This window comes from Ovis aries, chromosome 6 (genome assembly GCF_016772045.2).
Source record: "Ovis aries strain OAR_USU_Benz2616 breed Rambouillet chromosome 6, ARS-UI_Ramb_v3.0, whole genome shotgun sequence".
Taxonomy (NCBI): domain Eukaryota; kingdom Metazoa; phylum Chordata; class Mammalia; order Artiodactyla; family Bovidae; genus Ovis; species Ovis aries.
In genome coordinates this window covers 54,972,283-54,991,090 of record NC_056059.1, presented here as the reverse complement: position 1 = coordinate 54,991,090, position 18,808 = coordinate 54,972,283, and positions in this window count along the sequence as shown.

Sequence of the window (18,808 nt, the reverse complement as noted above, 5' to 3'; positions counted from 1 at the left end):
CTAAAGTTAAAATAGCATTTTATTAGTTTTAATACAGTCAAGGCTATGGTTTTTCCAGTGGTCATGTATAGATGTGAGAGTTGGACTGTGAAGAAAGCTGAGCACTGAGGAATTGATGCTTTTGAACTGTGGTGTTGGAGAAGACTCTTGAGAGTCCCTTGGACTGCAAGGAGATCCAACCAGTCCATTCTGAAGGAGATCAGCCCTGGGATTTCTTTGGAGGGAATGATGCTGAAGCTGAAACTCCAGTTCTTTGGCCACCTCATGTGAAGAGTTGACTCATTGGAAAAGACTCTGAAGCTGGGAGCGATTGGGGGCAGGAGGAGAAGGGGACGACAGAGGACGAGATGGCTGAATGGCATCACTGACTCGATGGACGTGAGTCTGAGGGAACTCCAGGAGTTGGTGATGGACAGGGAGGCCTGGCATGCTGCGATTCATGAGGTCGCAAAGAGTCAGACATGACTGAGCGACTGAACTGAACTGAACTGAATACAGTATAATAAGATAGATATGTATTTTGATTTTTAAATAGAACAAGATAGCTTTAAAGTTTATCTGAGGGGAGTCCCATAGCAATGATACAGAATTGATGAACTGAGGGTAACAAATTTAGATTTTATATCAGTGTAAAAAGTTTATGTAATAAAAATAATGTAAAGTGACTGAAAGTTTCATTGTCCAGCATGTTAAATGTGTTTTCCCCAAATTTATTTTGTGGTATTTGGAATATTTCTGTGCAATAATAATTATAAAAACTTTTACAAGGGAAAATTTTATATATTATAGTCATGCCATGTAGCAAAGAAAACAATTTCCACACACATAAATACAAATTATAATTTTATAAAAATATGTATTTGTATTTATGCAAGGATATGTGTCTTCTTTTTCTTAAAGAAGAGATATTTTAATGCCTTTATCTGAGATGTGATAAAATATATAGCTTTGAAGAAATGCTGGTTAATATTTTAGTACAGTTGAGAAAATAAAGTCAAAGAGAAAAATCCCATTTTTTGTAATATGTTGATTTTATATCATACTCTTATTTCCCAGATAAATTTTTATTAGGAAAAAAAATATGATGACAGTTATTCTGAAATCTCAGATAATGTAGACTCTTTTTAATTCACACTGTTAAATAACAAAATGATCCTTACTTGTCTAACCTGTCCCACTCTTCAGGTGGTAGGTGAGCAAGAATGCTTGGACCTTCTGCAGATCAGGACCATCATTCCATGCAGACCTGCTTTCACTTTTGATATTTTTACTTACTTTATGAGCCAACTACATTTAGTTAGGTCAATAAGCTGTTCTGAACATTGTTGTTGTTCAGTCACTCAGTCACCCGACTCTTTGCGACCCCACAGACTGCAGCATGCCAGGTTTTCCTGTCCTTCACCATCTCCCAAAGCTTTCTCAAATTCACGTCCATTGAGTCGGTGATGCCATCCAACAGTCTTGCCTTCTGTTGTCTGCTTTTCCTACCTTCTATCTTTTCCAGCATCACAGTCTTTTCTAGTGAGTCTTCTCTTCGCAACAGGTGGCCAAATTATTGGAGTTTCAGCTTCAGGATCAGTCCTTCCAATGAATATTCGGGATGGATTTCCTTTAGGATAGACTGGCTGAATCTCCTTGCAGTCCAAGGGACTCCCAAGAATCTTCTGCTACACGACAGTTCAGAAGCATCAATTCAGTGTTCAGCCTTCTTTATGGTCCAACTTTCATATCCTTACATGACAACTGGAAAAACCATAGTTTTAACTATATGGACCATTGTTGGCCGAGTATTGTCCCTGGGTTTTAATATGCTGTCTAGGTTTGTCATAGCTTTTCTTGTAAAGAGCAGGTGTCTTTTAATTTTATGGCTGCAGTCATCATCTGCAGTGATTTTGGAGCCCAAGAAAATAAAGTCTGTCACTGTTTCCATTGTTTCCTCATCTGCTTGCCATGAAATGAAGGAACTGAATGCCATGATCTTTGTTTTTTTTAATGTTGAGTTTTAAGCCAGCTTTTCCACTTTCCTTTTTCATCTTCTTTAAGAGGCTCTTTAGTTCCTCTTCATTTTTTGCTCTAAGGGTAATGCCATCTGCATATCTGAGGTTATGAAGCAAAAAATCCCACCCTGCCTAACTACTGCTAGTCATTTTGCAAGTTCTTTTTTAAGTTTCTTTGAATTTGTCCATGAGTGTGTGGGGGGTAATATGGTTTCAGTTCAGTTCAGCTGCTCAGTCAGGCCTCTCTGTCCATCACTATCTCCTGGAGTTCACTCAAACTCATGTCCATTGAGTCAGTGATGCCATCCAGCCATCTCATCCTCTGTCGTCCCCTTCTCCTCCTGCCCCCAATCCCTCCCAGAATCAGAGTCTTATCCAATGAGTCAACTCTTCGCATCAGGTGGCCAAAATACTGGAGTTTCAGCTTCAGCATCATTCCTTCCAAAGAAATCCCAGGGCTGATCTCCTTCAGAATGGACTGGTTGGATCTCCTTGCAGTCCAAGGGACTCTCAAGAGTCTTCTCCAACACCACAGTTCAAAAGCATCAATTTTTCAGCGCTAAGCTTTCTTCACAGTCAAACTCTCACATCCATACATGACTACTAGAAAAACCATGGCCTTGACTAGATGGACCTTTGTTGGCAAAGTAATGTCTCTGCTTTTTAATATGCTATCTAGTTTGGTCATATCTTTTCTTTCAAGGAGTAAGCGTCTTTTAATTTCATGGCTGCAATCATCATCTGCAGTGATTTTGGAGCACCCCAAAATAAAGTCTGGCACTGTTTCCACTGTTTCCCCATCTATTTCCCATGGTTTAACAGTGACTAATTTGGAAATTTGGGTTATGAGATACTTAGTTTGCATTTGATTAAGTCATTTGGTTTAAAAATATATATATGAATATTTCCAGAGAGATGACTTGCTTGTTTACAAAGGTTTGCAGTAAGGTCTGGTAAATATTACCCTAACCTAGATGCTAGCAAAAATGACTGGTGAAAATATTTTGAGAACAATTCTCTATTCTACTTGTGATTTTATTTTCCTTCTTAAATAGTTGATGACTCTCTAAGCACCTTTTATATTCAAATCTTCCAAGTTTTGTTTTCTTTCTCTTTGCCTTAATTTTCCTGGTTATATTAGTATCATTCTGCATTAATATTTTTCTGGTTATTGATTTGTAGCTTTGTCTTTGAAACTTTATTGGAAAATGTGTTCTTTTGAATCTTTATATTCTGCATTTTAATGTATGGTAATTTTCACACACACACACACACACACACAAAAATGTCTGTGTATAAAATGCTCAGTGAATGGATAAGTAAATAAATGAACATAGGTATTTTGTGGCCAGTATCTTAAACATTTAGTTTTTAGTTTTGGACAGTCTTACTTCCCAGGCTCTTCTTCTCTTAGATTTACCCGCTTTATTTTTCTCACATTATACTCCAGCACACTGCAGTATTTCTAGCCAACCCTGGATTATCTTGTTTCCTATACATTAAGTTCTGTTTTTGTAAACTCATTAATATTGTTAACTTTATCAGGATTGTAAAATCTTTGAAGATAGTGATAATTTATATAAATATTTTTAATCCTTTCCAATGCCTTTTACCCAGGTGGAGACGAAATCAATTCTACCATTAATTTTGTTGAAGCCATAAGAATATCTTGGACTTGGCTTTTGTCATCTAGTATGAATAGTCCAAATCCATCTTTTAAATTTTCTTTAATTTAATATTTTATAATTGCATATATGCCATGCTGCTTCACTATGTAATTATCAGTGGCTTTCTCTAGTTTTAAAAATGAAATTCTAACTTGTAAACTGAGATAATTCTACTCAGGGTCTGCTCCTTCAGTTCAGTTCAGTCACTCAGTCGTGTCTGACTCTTTGCGACCTCATGAATCGTGGCACACCAGGCCTCCCTGTCCGTCACCAACTCCCAGAGTTCACTCAGACTCACGTCCATCGAGTCAGTGATGCCATCCAGCCATCTCATCCTCTGTCGTCCCCTTCTCCTCCTGCCCCCAATCTCTCCCAGCATCAAAGTCTTTTCCAATGAGTCAACTCTTTGCATGAGGTGGCCAAAGTACTGGAGTTTCAGCTTCAGCATCATTCCTTCCAAAGAAATCCCAGGGCTGATCTCCTTCAGAATGGACTGGTTGGATCTCCTTGCAGTCCAAGGGACTCTCAAGAGTCTTCTCCAACACCACAGTTCAAAAGCATCAATTCTTCAGTGCCCAGCCTTCTTCAAAGTCCAACTCTCACATCCATACCTGACTACTGGAAAAACCATAGCCTTGATCTGCTCCTTAGAACTCTCCATACCTTCCATTAAAATGTCTGTAAATCCTTAGCCACTCTAAAAAGAAAGTCTATTAATTAAAAAGTCAGCATACACAGTGTATATCCAAATGGTCAGATGCAATAAAAATTGGCCTGATAATTCATTTAGCCTAGGCTATGATGTTTCTCTTAAGATAAATTTATTTATCGGTAAAAGGGTAATAACTATATTTCCATAGAATGTTTTCAGTGTCAGTAATCTTTTTGAGAATGTTACTTGACAAAAGTTAAAATTAAATATGTGCTGATTTTCTTGAGAAGAACTTTTAAATCAGTTGAGATTATAGTTAAACTAACTAACAAATGAATCATTACTGTGTCATAGTAACATTCACAATGACATATAGTTTTGGAAAATATTTTCACAACTATATTTTCACTTATCCTCAGAATAATCCATTTGAAATTCATTTTATTTGAAATTGTTTCTCTTTTATATATTTGAAAAATGGATAAACTTTCAATCTGAAAGATTCTTGGATAAATGCTGTTACATCCCTGTTGTGATTGTGATCTGCATTTCCTAAATCCAGGATTGTGAACTTGCCTTCTCGCAGTGCCTCCATCTTAATTAATAAGAAGTGCAAGAGCAGATCTAGTGACTTGAGTGTACTTGAGAAGAACGGGTACATAATACTATTGTTTGAGCAGTTTATTCTTATACAAGTGAACGGTAGTGCTTGCTGAATAGTGTGGACTTTTAACAACGTATGCTGTTTGTTTTTAAAGTCTCAGAATACTTCATAGAATCCTTCAACTTTTTGCAAACTCCGTATATATAAATATGCATCAATTTTGGAAAAATGGCTTCATAACAGCATAAACACTTGTATTATTGCTTCCAGAAGTATTCACAATTTTAAGCCCAACTGGTTTAATTATATGCTGATGGCCAAAACCATTAAATACACAAGTATTATCATCCTAAATATTTAAAATTTCCCCCCATATCTTAAATAAGCAAATACAACAAAGAGATTCTTTGAAATCTCCAGATTAAAAAGTGCACTCTGTTTACAGTTTTTAGATAAAATACAGGGCACAAGCTAAATTTGAATTTAAGATAAATAATGGATTTTTTTTACTATAAGTATTAAGTACTTAATATAAGTATTATAGAAAGACTTATACTAAAATATTATCCATTCTGTATCTGGTTTTCAGATTTAGCTGTGTATCCCATATTTTTACTTAATATAGCAACCCAATCTCAGAGAAAAATACTCTTTATATCTGTCATTTTTTGGGTAAGTTTTGCTGTTAAAAATTAGTGACTAAAAAGATTAAACAGTAAGAATGTATTGAAAGTAGGTAAGTGTCAGGAGTTAAGAATGAGATTGAGAGCCTGGAAGGAATCAACTCACACAGTTAAGGAGGCTAACCGTGCAGAATCTATAGGACAAACCAGCCAGCTGGAAATTCATGTAAGAACAAATGTTGTGGACTTGTCAGGACAGGTCAAAGGTCTAAAAAACTCAGGCAGGGTTTCAGTGTTGCAACACTGATGCAGAATTTCTCCTTTGGGAACTTCAGTCTTTGCTCTTAAGCCCTTGCTTGAAATGACTAAAAGAGCCCCATTCACATTATGAGGGATCATTTTCTTTTACAGACTGTAAATGTTAATCAGATCTAAAAATACCTTCACAGCAGCATCTAGCCTCAGTTCAGTTCAATCATTCAGTCATGTATGACTCTTTGTGACCTCATGGACTGTAGCATGCCAGGCCTCCCTATCCATCACCAACCCCCAGAGTCTACCCAGACTCATGTCCATTGAGTCGGTGATGCCATCCAACCATCTCATCCTCTGTTGTACCCTTTTTCTCCTGCCCTCAATCTTTCCCAGCATCAAGGTCTTTTCAAATACTTTTATTGGAATTTCAGCTTCAACTTTACTCTGTCCAATGAACACGCAGGACTGATCTTCTTTAGGATGGACTGATTGGATCTCCTTGCAGTCCAAGGTACTCTCAAGAGTCTTCTATACAACCACAGTTCAAAAGCATCAATTCTTCAATGCTCAGTTTTCTTTATAGTCCAACTCTCACATCCATGCATAACCCAAGACAGATGGGTCATGGTGAAGAGTTCTGACAAAATGTGGTCCACTGGAGAAGAGAATAGCAAACCACTTCAGTATTCTTGCGTTGAGAACCCCATGAACAGTATCAAAAGGCAAAAAGTTAGGACACTTAAAGATGAACTCTCCAGGTCAGTAGGTGCCCAATATGTTACTGGAGATCAGTGGAGAAATAACTCCAGAAAGAATGAAGAGACAGAGCCAAAGCAAAAACAACACTCAGTTGTGACTGGTAATGGAAGTAAGGTCCAATGCTGTAAAGAGCAATATTGCATAGGAACTTGGAATGTGGGGTCCATGAATCAAAGCAAATTGGAAATGGTCAAAGAGATGACAAGAATGAACGTTGACATTTTAGAAATTGCAAACTAAAATGGACTGGAATGGGTGAATTTAACTCAGATGACCATTATATATACTACTGTGGGCAAGAATCCCTTAGAAGAAATGTAGTAGCCATCGTAGTCAACAAAAGAGTCCGAAATGCACTTCTTGGATGCAATCTCAAAAATGACAGAATGATCTCTGTTCATTTCCAAGGCAGACCATTCAACATCATGGTAATCAAAGTCTATGCCCCGACCAGTAATGCTGAAGAAGCTGAAGTTGAATGGTTCTATGAAGACCTACAAGACCTTTTAAAATAAACACCCCCCCCCCAATATCCTTTACATTGTAGGGAACTGGAATGCAAAAGCATCTAGCCTAGTGGTTGACTGAACAACTGAACACCAAGGCTTAAAATTGGTGAAATTAATGACCATACTACTCTAAGCACTACTATAATGGATTTTGATCATGTCATTCAGATCCCAAATCAGCTGACCCTAAAATAGGGAGACTTGATAGGGAGGCATAATTACATGAACCTTCTAAGCCTGTGTTTAGTGGTCAGAATGAAGTAAGATATGTTTAAATTTTGAGTGGCATTTACATGAGCCATGAGAAATTTTCCATCACTGGGTCTGAAGACAGAGTGAAGCTCATGGCAAGAGGGTTGGTGGCTTCTAGGAGCTGAATGCTCCAGCTGATAGCAAAAAAATGGAAACCTCAGTTCTACAACCATAAGGCAATGAATTCTGTCAACAATCTGAGTGAGCTCTCAAGCAGAATCTTCTTCCAAGCCTCCAGATGAGAACAGCTTGTCTGATACTTCTGTGTTGCAATGTAAAAATACTATCTTGTGATAACCTGAGTAGAGAACCCAAACATTGCAAACTCCGACCAAGAGATTTATAAGCTGAAACAGGTGTTATTTTAGGTTACTGGGCTTTTCCGGCGGCTTAGCGATAAAGAATCTGCCTGCAATGCAGGAGATGTGGATTTGACCCCTTGGTTGGGAAGATCCCCTGGAGGTGGGCATGGCAACCTACTTCAGAAAAATCCCATGGACAGAGGAGCCTGGTGGGATACAGTCTATGGGGGTCACAAAGAGTCGGACATGACTGAAGTGACTGAGCCCATGCTTTAAACCACTAAGTCTGTATTTGTTAGGCAGCAAACTGAGACACCATATTTATAGTTTAAATTTTCTTGACTCTTCTAAATTCTATGGAAATTATGTCTTATAGATATATGATATTATTATACATTATGCAATATAAATCTAATATATGTATACAAGTATGTGTTCATATATGCATATATCCCTATTATTTTGTTGAAACTTCATGTACTAATGTATTTTTTTCTTTAACTCGGCTTAGCTATCTCCTTAACATAAACTGGATATATTGTCTGCTTAGCTCAGAGAACTCTATGCCTTGTATTAATGGTTAACAGTGCAACATGTGGAGATAGGTTGTCTGATTCAAATGCTACTTCTGACAATTCTATGCTGTACAACTTTACACAAGTTAATTTTTCTAGCGTCTCTCTGAAATGTAAGGGAAGTAAGTTGTTGTGAGATATCAACAAGACAAGACCTGTGAAAATACTTGGAACGATTCATAGCAAATAGCTGTGCTATTCCTATTAATTTTGTAAAAATTATTATTATTTTGTACAAACATTATTATTTTCTACAAATAATACACAAATACATTCTCTTGTAATAAAAAAGGAATACTAACACATATAAGTATGAAGAATGAAAGCAGTCTCCTCACTCTTCCCACAATTATGTCTCTTACCTACATCAGTATCTAACTGAATTTTCACAGTTTTAAGGTTTTCTGTGTTACCTCATGTGACAAGTCCTTCTTCATACTCATCTGATAATCTTGCACATTTTCATATTAAAGATATTAGTTTGGTTTTTAGCTATGTAGTTACATTTTCAAATCTGTCAAATATCTCATTGAAAGTTTTTTAAAAATTCCATTGATTTGTTAGTTTGGGGAGAATAGTCATTTTTAGATAGTGATACTTTTTCATCAATTTTGAATTTTACACAGAGGTATATTGAGCAGAACCTCAAAAGAAAGAAAAATGTGCGCAAATAAATTAACAAATTATCTAATGGTTGACATTTTTCAAATGCCCTTCAATAGAACTGGCAGATACTTCATAATGACATTTGTGGTGATTTCTTTCAGTTACTAAGGAATCTTTGTGATCTATATGTGTTAAAATTAACACCTTGTGTTACACCTTTGTAAAGCATTGGGAAGCTGCTGTTACAAATTTTTGGCATGTTCATTACTATAGAACTTATTTCTAATTAGAAGAAACAATTGGAGGAATTTTGTTGTTGTTGTTCATTAGTAACATTTAATGCTTTAGATTGATTTTTAGATTCACAGCAAAATTAAGTACTTCCTATATATTATCTGCCATCATACATGCATAGCATCACCCGTTATCATTTTCCACTGGGGTACATACATCATTCATTAGAATCAATGAAACTATATTGACAGATCATTATCATCCAGAGTCTATAGTTTACATTAGGATTCATTGTTATTATGCATTTGTTCTGTGACTGACAAATGTGTAATGGCTCGAGTTCATCATTATACTATCAAAAGGAGTATTTTCACTGCCCTTTATAGCCTCCTTGCTCAGTCTGTTGATCCTTCTACTTCCCCAACTCCTGGCAGCCACTGGAATCTTGTCGTTATCTCAGTACTTTTGTTTTTTTAGAATGCTATGTAGTTGGATCATACAGTCTGTATACTTTTAATATTGGCTGCTTTCGCTAGGTAATATGCATTTGATAATCCTAGCATCCAAATCCAATATATTGTTGCTATTATTATTTTAAACAAACTTATTTTTATACCAATTAAAAGTTTTAAAATAATATAAATTTTATTCCATTGGAAGTATTTTTTTTTTAACTTTTCTTGCAAAGCAGATCTACTACCAACAGATTTCATCAATTTTTCCTTCTCTGGGAAGTCTTTATTTCTCCCTTGCCTTTGAAGGATCGTTTCTCAGAATACAGAATTATGGTTTGGTGGAATTTTTTTTTCTCTTTAAACACTTTAAACATTTTAGTCCTCTTTCTTTTCCTTGCATAGTTTGAGTGGAGGTGTGTAATTTTTATAATTGTTCCTCTGCTGCTGCTGCTGCTAAGTCACTTCAGTCGTGTCCGACTCTGTGCGACCCGATAGACGGCAGCCCACCAGGCTCCCCTGTCCCTGGGATTCTCCAGGCAAGAACACTGGAGTGGGTTGTCATTTCCTTCTCCAATGCATGAAAGTGAACAGATAATTCATTTTCCCCCTCTGACTTATTTTATATTTTTTCCTTTATCTAATTTTGAGTAGCTTTAAAATGACTTTCCTGTATGTAGGATTCTTTGTCTTTAATCTACCTTATGCTCTTTCAGCATCCTGGATCTGCGGTTCATGCTTGGTATTAATTTGAGGAGCTTCTCAGTTATTCATATTTCTAATATTTCTTCTATTTTTTCTCTTCTGATATTCCCATTATATTAATGTTACATATTTTGTAGCTGTCTCCGAGTTTTTAGATAGTCTGTGCTGTTTTTTTCCAGTCTTTTTTCCCTTTACTTTTCAGGTTTGGGTGTTTCTATTGAAATATTCTCAAGCTTAGAGAGTCTTTCTGCAGCTGTGTCCAATATACTAATAAGCTCATTAAGTAACTATTCATTTCTGTTGCAGAGTTTTTGATTTCTAGTATTTCTTTTGGATTCTTTCTTATCATTTATATTTCTCTACTTATATTGCCCATCTGTCTTTGCATGCTATTTTATCCATTAGCACCCTTAGCATGTTAATTGTACTTTAATTTCCCAGTCTGATAATTTTGATGATTTAACATTCCTACCATTTTGGTTTTGATGCTTACTTTTGCCTCTTAATTTTTTTTTTTTTTTGTCTTTTGGTATGGCTTGCAACTTTTTTTTGAGAGCTAAACATGTATGTAAACTGGATGAAAAGAACTGCTTAAACAGGTCTTTAGTAATGTGGAGATGAGGTGTTGGGGAGGGGTGGTGGAAGTGTCCTGTGGTCCAGTGATTAGGTATCAGCCAGTGCCCTTGGGGTGTGAGATTCACAAGAATTTCTGTTTTTCTTTCTAAATATTTAGATGGGAGAGGATGGCTCATGTGGGCTGGAATTGTCTATTTCCCTTCCGCATGTCAGTTAGGCTCTAACAGTATAACAGGTTAGGTTTGGTTATTAGCTTCTCCTGAGGCAGACCTTATTAAGAACAGAGTAACCTGGCATATTTCTGAATTGTTACTTTTCCCTTCTTTTTGCAGGGAGCAGAGGGGCTTTTTTCTTCAGTGGTTACTGTGGGAACCTGGTCAACCTCCTGGAAGTAAATCTCCCAATATTGCGAGGTGCCCCCTTCACCAGCAACTGGTTCTTCATGAAGTCTTTAACTCTCAGAGTCGGCCACGCTGAGCCTTCAGCAGCTCGTCAACTGCACTTCCAGTTTTCCTACCACGGCATTTGTTCCTGTGGCCGCTTCATTCTTGAGTCTCTGCTCTGGTAAGTCATGACTCCCTGTGTTCACCTCTCTAATATCAGGGGCACCTTTTGCTCTGCATCCTCTCCTCTCTTACTGATGCAAGCTGAGTAGTAGTTGTTGTTGTTTTTCAGGCTCTTCAGTTTCTTACTTGTTATTAGAATGGAGTGCAAACTTCCAGGCTCCTTACACATGTAACTGAAAGCCAGAAGTCCTCATTTTTTTTTTAATTCACCTTTAGAATGATTGAACTTTAATATGTTGATGGTAGTACAACCAGTAAATACAGTGGATAAATTATAAAATATTCTAAAGGACTTTTATTTGTGTTTAAATGAATGTGATTGCATAATGTGCCTGTTAATTAGACAGAGCTTAAGAAAAACACAAATATAAATGTGGATTCCTTTAAGTTTACAATTCCTAGGTTAGGAAACTTTCTACTGTTTGAGGAATATATGGTGTCTTATCTAAAGAAAATCACTACTTTGACATGTGTTTCTCTTCCCTCATCACATTGATATTTATCACAACAAAACACTGAGATAAGTTATTGTGAGAGAAACACTATTAGCACTCTTAGAGTTTAATTATGAAAGAGCTAAATGTAACACAGACATCTGGCTGATATCACTGCTAACAACTGGTGCTCTTAACTTTGACAAGCTGATAGGCTTCTTCGGAACAATTTCAGTCAGTTGATGGGATAATGGTACACCTGATAACCTCAACGTTCTATAAGACACAAGATGACTGGACCAGATAATTCCACATTTGAGTTGATCTATACAATATACACAGTATACAATAAATACTGAGTTAAAATTAACCAGTATTATTTGAAAATATTAGTAGTCTCTGAGAAGTGTGACCCAAACTTGGAGGCAACAAAAAGATGGAAAGTGTCTTCATTCTGAATAAGAAAAACATGTTATTTAAAGGTGTATTTATAAATAGTATGTCACTGATTAATATCACCAGAACAACCCAAATTTCTTTCATTTCTTTTTGAATGCTTAATTCTTAAGCCTACTTTTTAAAAAGAGCTTTTGTAAAATAATAAAAGTAATACATTTGGATGATAAATTAGATTTTTACAAATTTTGGTTCAATAATAATACCAGTTAAGAACACATTCATGTATTATAGCACAGAAATTTGAAGCCTTAACTGACTATGCTACCTTGTGTTGGATTAGACTCCAAACAGTATTTAGGGGAAAGCCTGTGTCTGGCAGCTGTACTTCTCAAACGCCTGTAAGTAAATAATGTGGCTTTATAATTAGGAAAGGGGTCAGGTCAAACTTTCTGTAACCCTCAGGGATAATAAGCACATGTTATACTATAAAACATATTTGGTTAATAAAAATGAAAGGAAAGCTATACCAAAGCTGTTGCTGAAGCTGAAACTCCAATACTTTGGCCTCCTGATGTGAAGAACTGATTCATTGGAAAAGACCCTGATTCTGGGAAAGATTGAAGGCAGGGGGAGAAGGGGACATTGGACGATGAGATGGTTGGATGGCATCACTGACTCAATGAACTGGGGTTTGAGCAAGTTTTGGGAGCTGGTGATGGACAAGGAGGCCTGGCATGCTCTAGTCCATGGTGTCAAAGAGTCTGACACAACTGAGCGACTGAACTGAACTGATACCAAAGCTTATACCAAAGCTCCAACCGAGGTGATAAAGCACGTGGATCTGTTCATGACTATCAGTATAGGCTCTAGATCTTCATTTATATTTCAAGATAGGACCAACTGGGGAAAATAAGAAAAGATATTATTATTATTATTTTTTAACAAGACATTTTATCATCCAGTCTCTCTCAGAATTTAGGTATACTGTGTCCTCTACAATCATTGATTTTGAAAGCCCATTAAAATTTTCTTGAAACATATAGATCTTTCTCTTTTAAATAAGATTAATGGAAAAGCCAGTTGTTAACACAGGCACACACACACACACACACACACACACTTTTTCCTAGAGACTTAAATACTGAATATGAAAAAACTAAGCCCAGTTTCCCTGGGCTTTATATCATTCTATATTTCTTTCAATTTAACCTTCAGGAAATGGATTTCATAGGGGCATTAAGGTACCACTCATGTTCATACTTTCTAAATTTTTTACATAGATGGAATTTTTTGTTTCAGACACAAAACATTAGATGGCTGAATAAGATAACATGGTACATAAATGCTTTGAGAAAAATAAGTCATTTGGGAATAGTGGGGTTTTTTTTGCATTCTATTATAAATATAGCCAAAATACAAAAGGAGTTTATCTAAAATTTATTGTAAAATTAGGAGATTGGTACACTCATTTTGATACTTAAAGTTCATCCACTTCTTTGTAAATTAAATAAGATCTAAACATAGCAAAATATTTTTATCCTTTACTTTTCAATTGAAATATAACCCACACAAACTAAAATGAATAAATGTTAAGTGTATAGATACTGGATTTTTTAAAGTAAGCATTTCTGTAGAAATATCAAATATATCAAGAACTAGAATATTAATAGCCTCCAGCATATTCCCGTTATGGCTTGACTCAATTAGTTCTTTCAAAAGTGTAATCACTCTTCTGGTATCTACTGCCTACTGATATCTACCTACCTAGATATTAGTAGGTAAATATTATGTAAATAACAGTAGGTAGATATTCTCACTCATAACCAGTGTTCATTGCTTTTTATGGATTTCTTTTTCACTAAATATTGTCTGTGAGATTCATCTGTGTTGCTGTACAGAGTTATAGATTGTAATTCTAAAGTTTTTCATCCTGCTTTACCTGTTTTACCTTGGTGATAATTTTGCTAATTTCTACTTTGGTGAAGACCATGAATAATGCTTCCTTAAATATTCTTAAACTTTGGTAACATATGCAGATTTCTGTGAAATGTATATATAAATTTTAAAAATATATCTAGGAATTTAATTAATTTATAAGTATAGATATGTTCAACTTTGGTAGATACTGCTAAACAGTTCAAAGTGTAAAAAATTTAGTTTTACCAGAAGTGTGTGTGAGTTCCTTTTACTGTATATTCCTACTAACATTTGGCATTGCTATTTTCTGTTTAGTTGTAACCATTCTAATTCTTTTATAATGATATTTTATAAACTTACTTTTGAATAGCATCTTAAAGTACCTGCCAGTTCTCATTTTTATTTTAGATGTAGTTTAAGTTTTCGTTATTGATTATTACTTGTCTATATGCATTTCTAAGAATCTTTATTTGTATTTCAAATATCTCACTCAAATCTGTGGATTGCCACTTATGGTCTTTCAAAACTGGTTTTTGATGCATTAAGAATTTATTAAATTCAATAAATTTCAATTTATCAGTCTTTTCATAGTAAAGACTGTGTGATATTGGAGGACATAGTAACATATTCGAATATCACTCCTCTATGTAATGTTGGAGAAAATTTATTGTTTCACCTCTGAGATTGTTATTTATGATCCATCTAGAATTAATTTTGTACATGGTGAATTAGAAATCATCATTTCTAACTGTGGTACTGTAATTCTTATCCAGTTTGAGAAAATGGTTATCATTCCCTCTCGCATTTAAACTATTTTTTAATGTAATTCAGGTGATATGGAAAGAATACACAGAAGAATTTATTTAAAAGAACTTCATGACCCAGATTATCACAATGGTGTGATCACTAACCTAGAGCCAGACATCCTGGAATGTGAAATCAGCTGGGCCATAGAAAACATCACTATGAATAAAGCTAGTGGAGGTGAAGGAATTCCTGTTGAGCTATTTCAAATCCTAAAAGATGATACTGTGAAAGTGCTGCACTCAATATGTCAGCAAATTTGGAAAACTCAGCAGTGGCCACAGGACTGGAAAAGGTCAGTTTTCATTCCAATTCCAAAGAAATTCAATGCCAAAGAATGCTCAAACTACTGCACAATTGCACTCATCTCACATGCTAGCAAAGTAATGCTTAAAATTCTCCAAGCCAGGCTTTAGCAATATGTGAATCGTGAATTTCCAGATGTTCAAGCTGGTTTTAGAAAAGGCAGAGGAACAAGAGATCAAATAGCCAACATCTGCTGGTTCATCTAAAAAGCAAGAGAATTTCAGAAAAACATCTATTTCTCCTTTATTGACTATGTCAAAGCCTTTGACTGTGTGGATTACGATAAACTGTGGAAAATTCTTCAAGAGATGGGAATACCAGACCACCTGACCTGCCTCTTGAGAAATCTGTATGCAGGTCAGGAAGCAACAGTTAGAATTGGAAATGGAACAACAGACTGGTTCCAAATAGGAAAAGAAGTACGTCAAGGATGTATACTGTCACTCTGCTTATTTAACTTATATGCAGAGTACATCATGAGAAACGCTGGGCTGGATGAAGTAGAGGCTGGAATGAAGATTGTTGGGAGAAATATCAATAACTTCAGATATGCAGATGACACCACCCTTATGGCAGAAAGTGAAGAGGAAATGAAGAGCCTCTTAATGAAAGTGAAAGAGGAGAGTAAAAAATATTTTTTTAGATTCAGGTCACTAAGATCATGGCATCCAGTACCATCACTTCATGGCAAATAGATGGGGAAACAGTGGAAAGGGTGGCTGACTCTATTTTTCTAGACTCCAAAATCATATGCCAATGGTGATTGCAGCCATGAAATTAAAAGACGCTTACTCTTGGGAAGGAAAGTTATGACCAACCTAGGCAGCATATTAAAAAGCAGAGACAATTATTTGCCAACAATGGTCCATCTTGTCAAGGCGATGTTTTCTCCGGTAGTCATGTATGGATGTGAGAGTTGGACTAAAAAGAAAGCTGAATGCTGAAGATTTGATGTTTTTGAACTGTGGTGTTGAAGACTCTCAGCATCCCTTGGACTACTAGGAGATCCAACCAGTCCATCCTAAAGGAGATCAGTCCTGAATGTTCATTGGAAGGACTCACATTGAGGCTGAAACTCAAATACTTTGACCACCTAATGTGAAGAGCTGACTCATTTGAAAAGACCCTGATGCCCTAAGATTGAAGGCAAGAGGAGAAGGGGATGACAGATGATGAGATGGTTGGATGGCATCACCAACTCAATGGACATGATTTTGAGTAAACACCGGGAGTTGGTGATGGACATGGAAGCCAGGCGGCTGCTGTTCATGGGTCACAAAGAGTCAGACACAACTGAATGACTCAACTGAACTGAACTGAAGGTGATATGGCATTTTTAGGTTCTAGCAATTATGTATTTCTTAATTCCATTTAATTCAGATTGAGTCTGAGCAGGTAATGTGACGCAACTGCACCCATCTTTTCTATTTTTTTATAAGTTAATTAGTATTCTCTGCCTGGTTTATGTTTGGTCTTTCTGTTATCTATTTATTTTTTCATTGAATTTTATTTGTTGATATGTGTGGTATGATTTTGGATACTTTAAGTGAAAAGTTGTGCAGTCTATGGATAATATTATCGTCCTCTAGAAGAGACTTTATCCTTTTCTCTGCAGGCAGTTAGAACACAAGCAGATCACCTCGCTTCAATAGTAACTGTGAATGCTTGAAACTTTACTTTGTGAATTTTCTTCTAATATTTCTTATATGTCTTTCTTTTAGAGCATTACCCTTTAGAACTATGATATAAACATGGTGTGATTGCAGAGTCTGACTTCCTTTTCAGGACTTCAGCTGTATCAGTTTTCCCCTAGAACTCTGAGAATGCCAGACTCTTAATATAGCTTTTCTTTCTTTTATTCAGAGTATTTAAACTTTTATTTTTTACTGGGGTATAGCCAATTAACAAACAATATTGTGATAGTTTCAGGTGAACAGCAAAGGGACTTAGCCATACATATAAATGTTTCCCTTCTCTTGAAAACTCCCCTCTCACCCAGGCTATCACATAGGATTGAGCAGAGTTCCATGTGCTATGAAGCAGGTTCTTGTGGTTATCCATTTTAAATATAGCAGTATGTACATGTACATCCCAAACTCCCTAACTATTCCTTTCCCCTTTTCTTACCCCCAGCAGTCCTAAGTTTGTTCTCCAAGCCTGTGAGTCTCTTTCTGTTTTTCAAGTGAGCACATTTGTATCATTTCTTTTTAGATTCCACATATCAAATATGTCATAGTTTGCTTTTCTTTCTTAGTAGCTGTTTTACTTTGTTGTTTTTAATCTTTTACTCTGGGCATGTCCAGCTCAGGAACTGGCAAATGCCTTTCGAGTGATTGTATACAGAAGACCCGAATCAACTTTGATCCTTCCATTTATCTGCCATCCTCTCCTCTTAATTCCTATGGTATCCATAAACTTTAATATCCGCTGCACCAGCTCAGTGGAAACAACACAAGTTCCAGATCTTATTCTCTGATAAGGCTCTACAAGCTAAAGATAATGAAAGCAAATAGCTTTTCAGGAAGATGGCTACATTGAATTGTCTTGGTGAACCTCTATGGATACTTTAGTTGCATTCTGGTGCTTTCAATCAATTTTTTTTTATTCATTTGTTATTTTCATAATTTATAAGACATATCTGTTTCATTGGCTAATATGAGGTTACTTATTATAGGTAGGGATGAAAGTCAAGGTTAATATTTAGCAAGTTATATGGATAACAATAAAAAATTAAGCATATATGAAATGCAAGTCTTTTGATTCCCTAACGCTCACAAGGGGTAGATTTGCAGAAAGTTCCAAGTAGCAGATTTTCAATATCAAATTCCCCTAATGTGATGCCAAATCATATCTTCTCCCTATGAGTGACATTGACTCCATTTTCAAAATTCTCTGAAATTCATCTCTTGAGGATTAAAAAAGGGCTCTTCCTTGAGCTCCTTATCTATTCCTTTATTCTGTAGAATTCTCTCTCATTCCTTATTATTTTGATTCTCTGTTAACATTAATAAGTTTATGTATTAAACTTTCTCTGTTCAAATTATTCTGTGATCCTTCTCTCTCTTCATTGTACCCTGACTGATGCAATCACATAAATAAGGGTTTTAAGGAATATCCAGATGTACATAGCATCGGTATAGCTTCTCTAAATATGGTTTATATCCTTGGACCTTGGAAGACTGATATACAGAGAAGAAAACAAAATATAGGTCAAATATAAATTTGGAACAGGAATACTGATAATGTAGTCTTGATTCTAAGACAGTGACATGCATGCTTACTTATACTCAGATTTCTTGTAACTCAGAACTGTTTAGAATTCAACAAAGGATGCCTAGTTAGAGTTGTATTAAGGCTTCTCTGGTGGCTCAGAGGTTAAAGTGTCTGCCTGCAATGTGGGAGAACCGGGTTCGATCCCTGGGTTGGGAAGATCCTCTGGAGATGGCAGCCCACTCCAGTATTCTTGCAAACCTAGTCTATATTGGTCAATTGATTGCAGAGTCAGGGAATTGAGTAGATGACAACAATAGAATGAAAAATCAGTGGAATAAAATTTCTGGTGGATATTCTGGAGACATGTTATTAGTATGAAGATTAAAAACCCTAGATTTAGA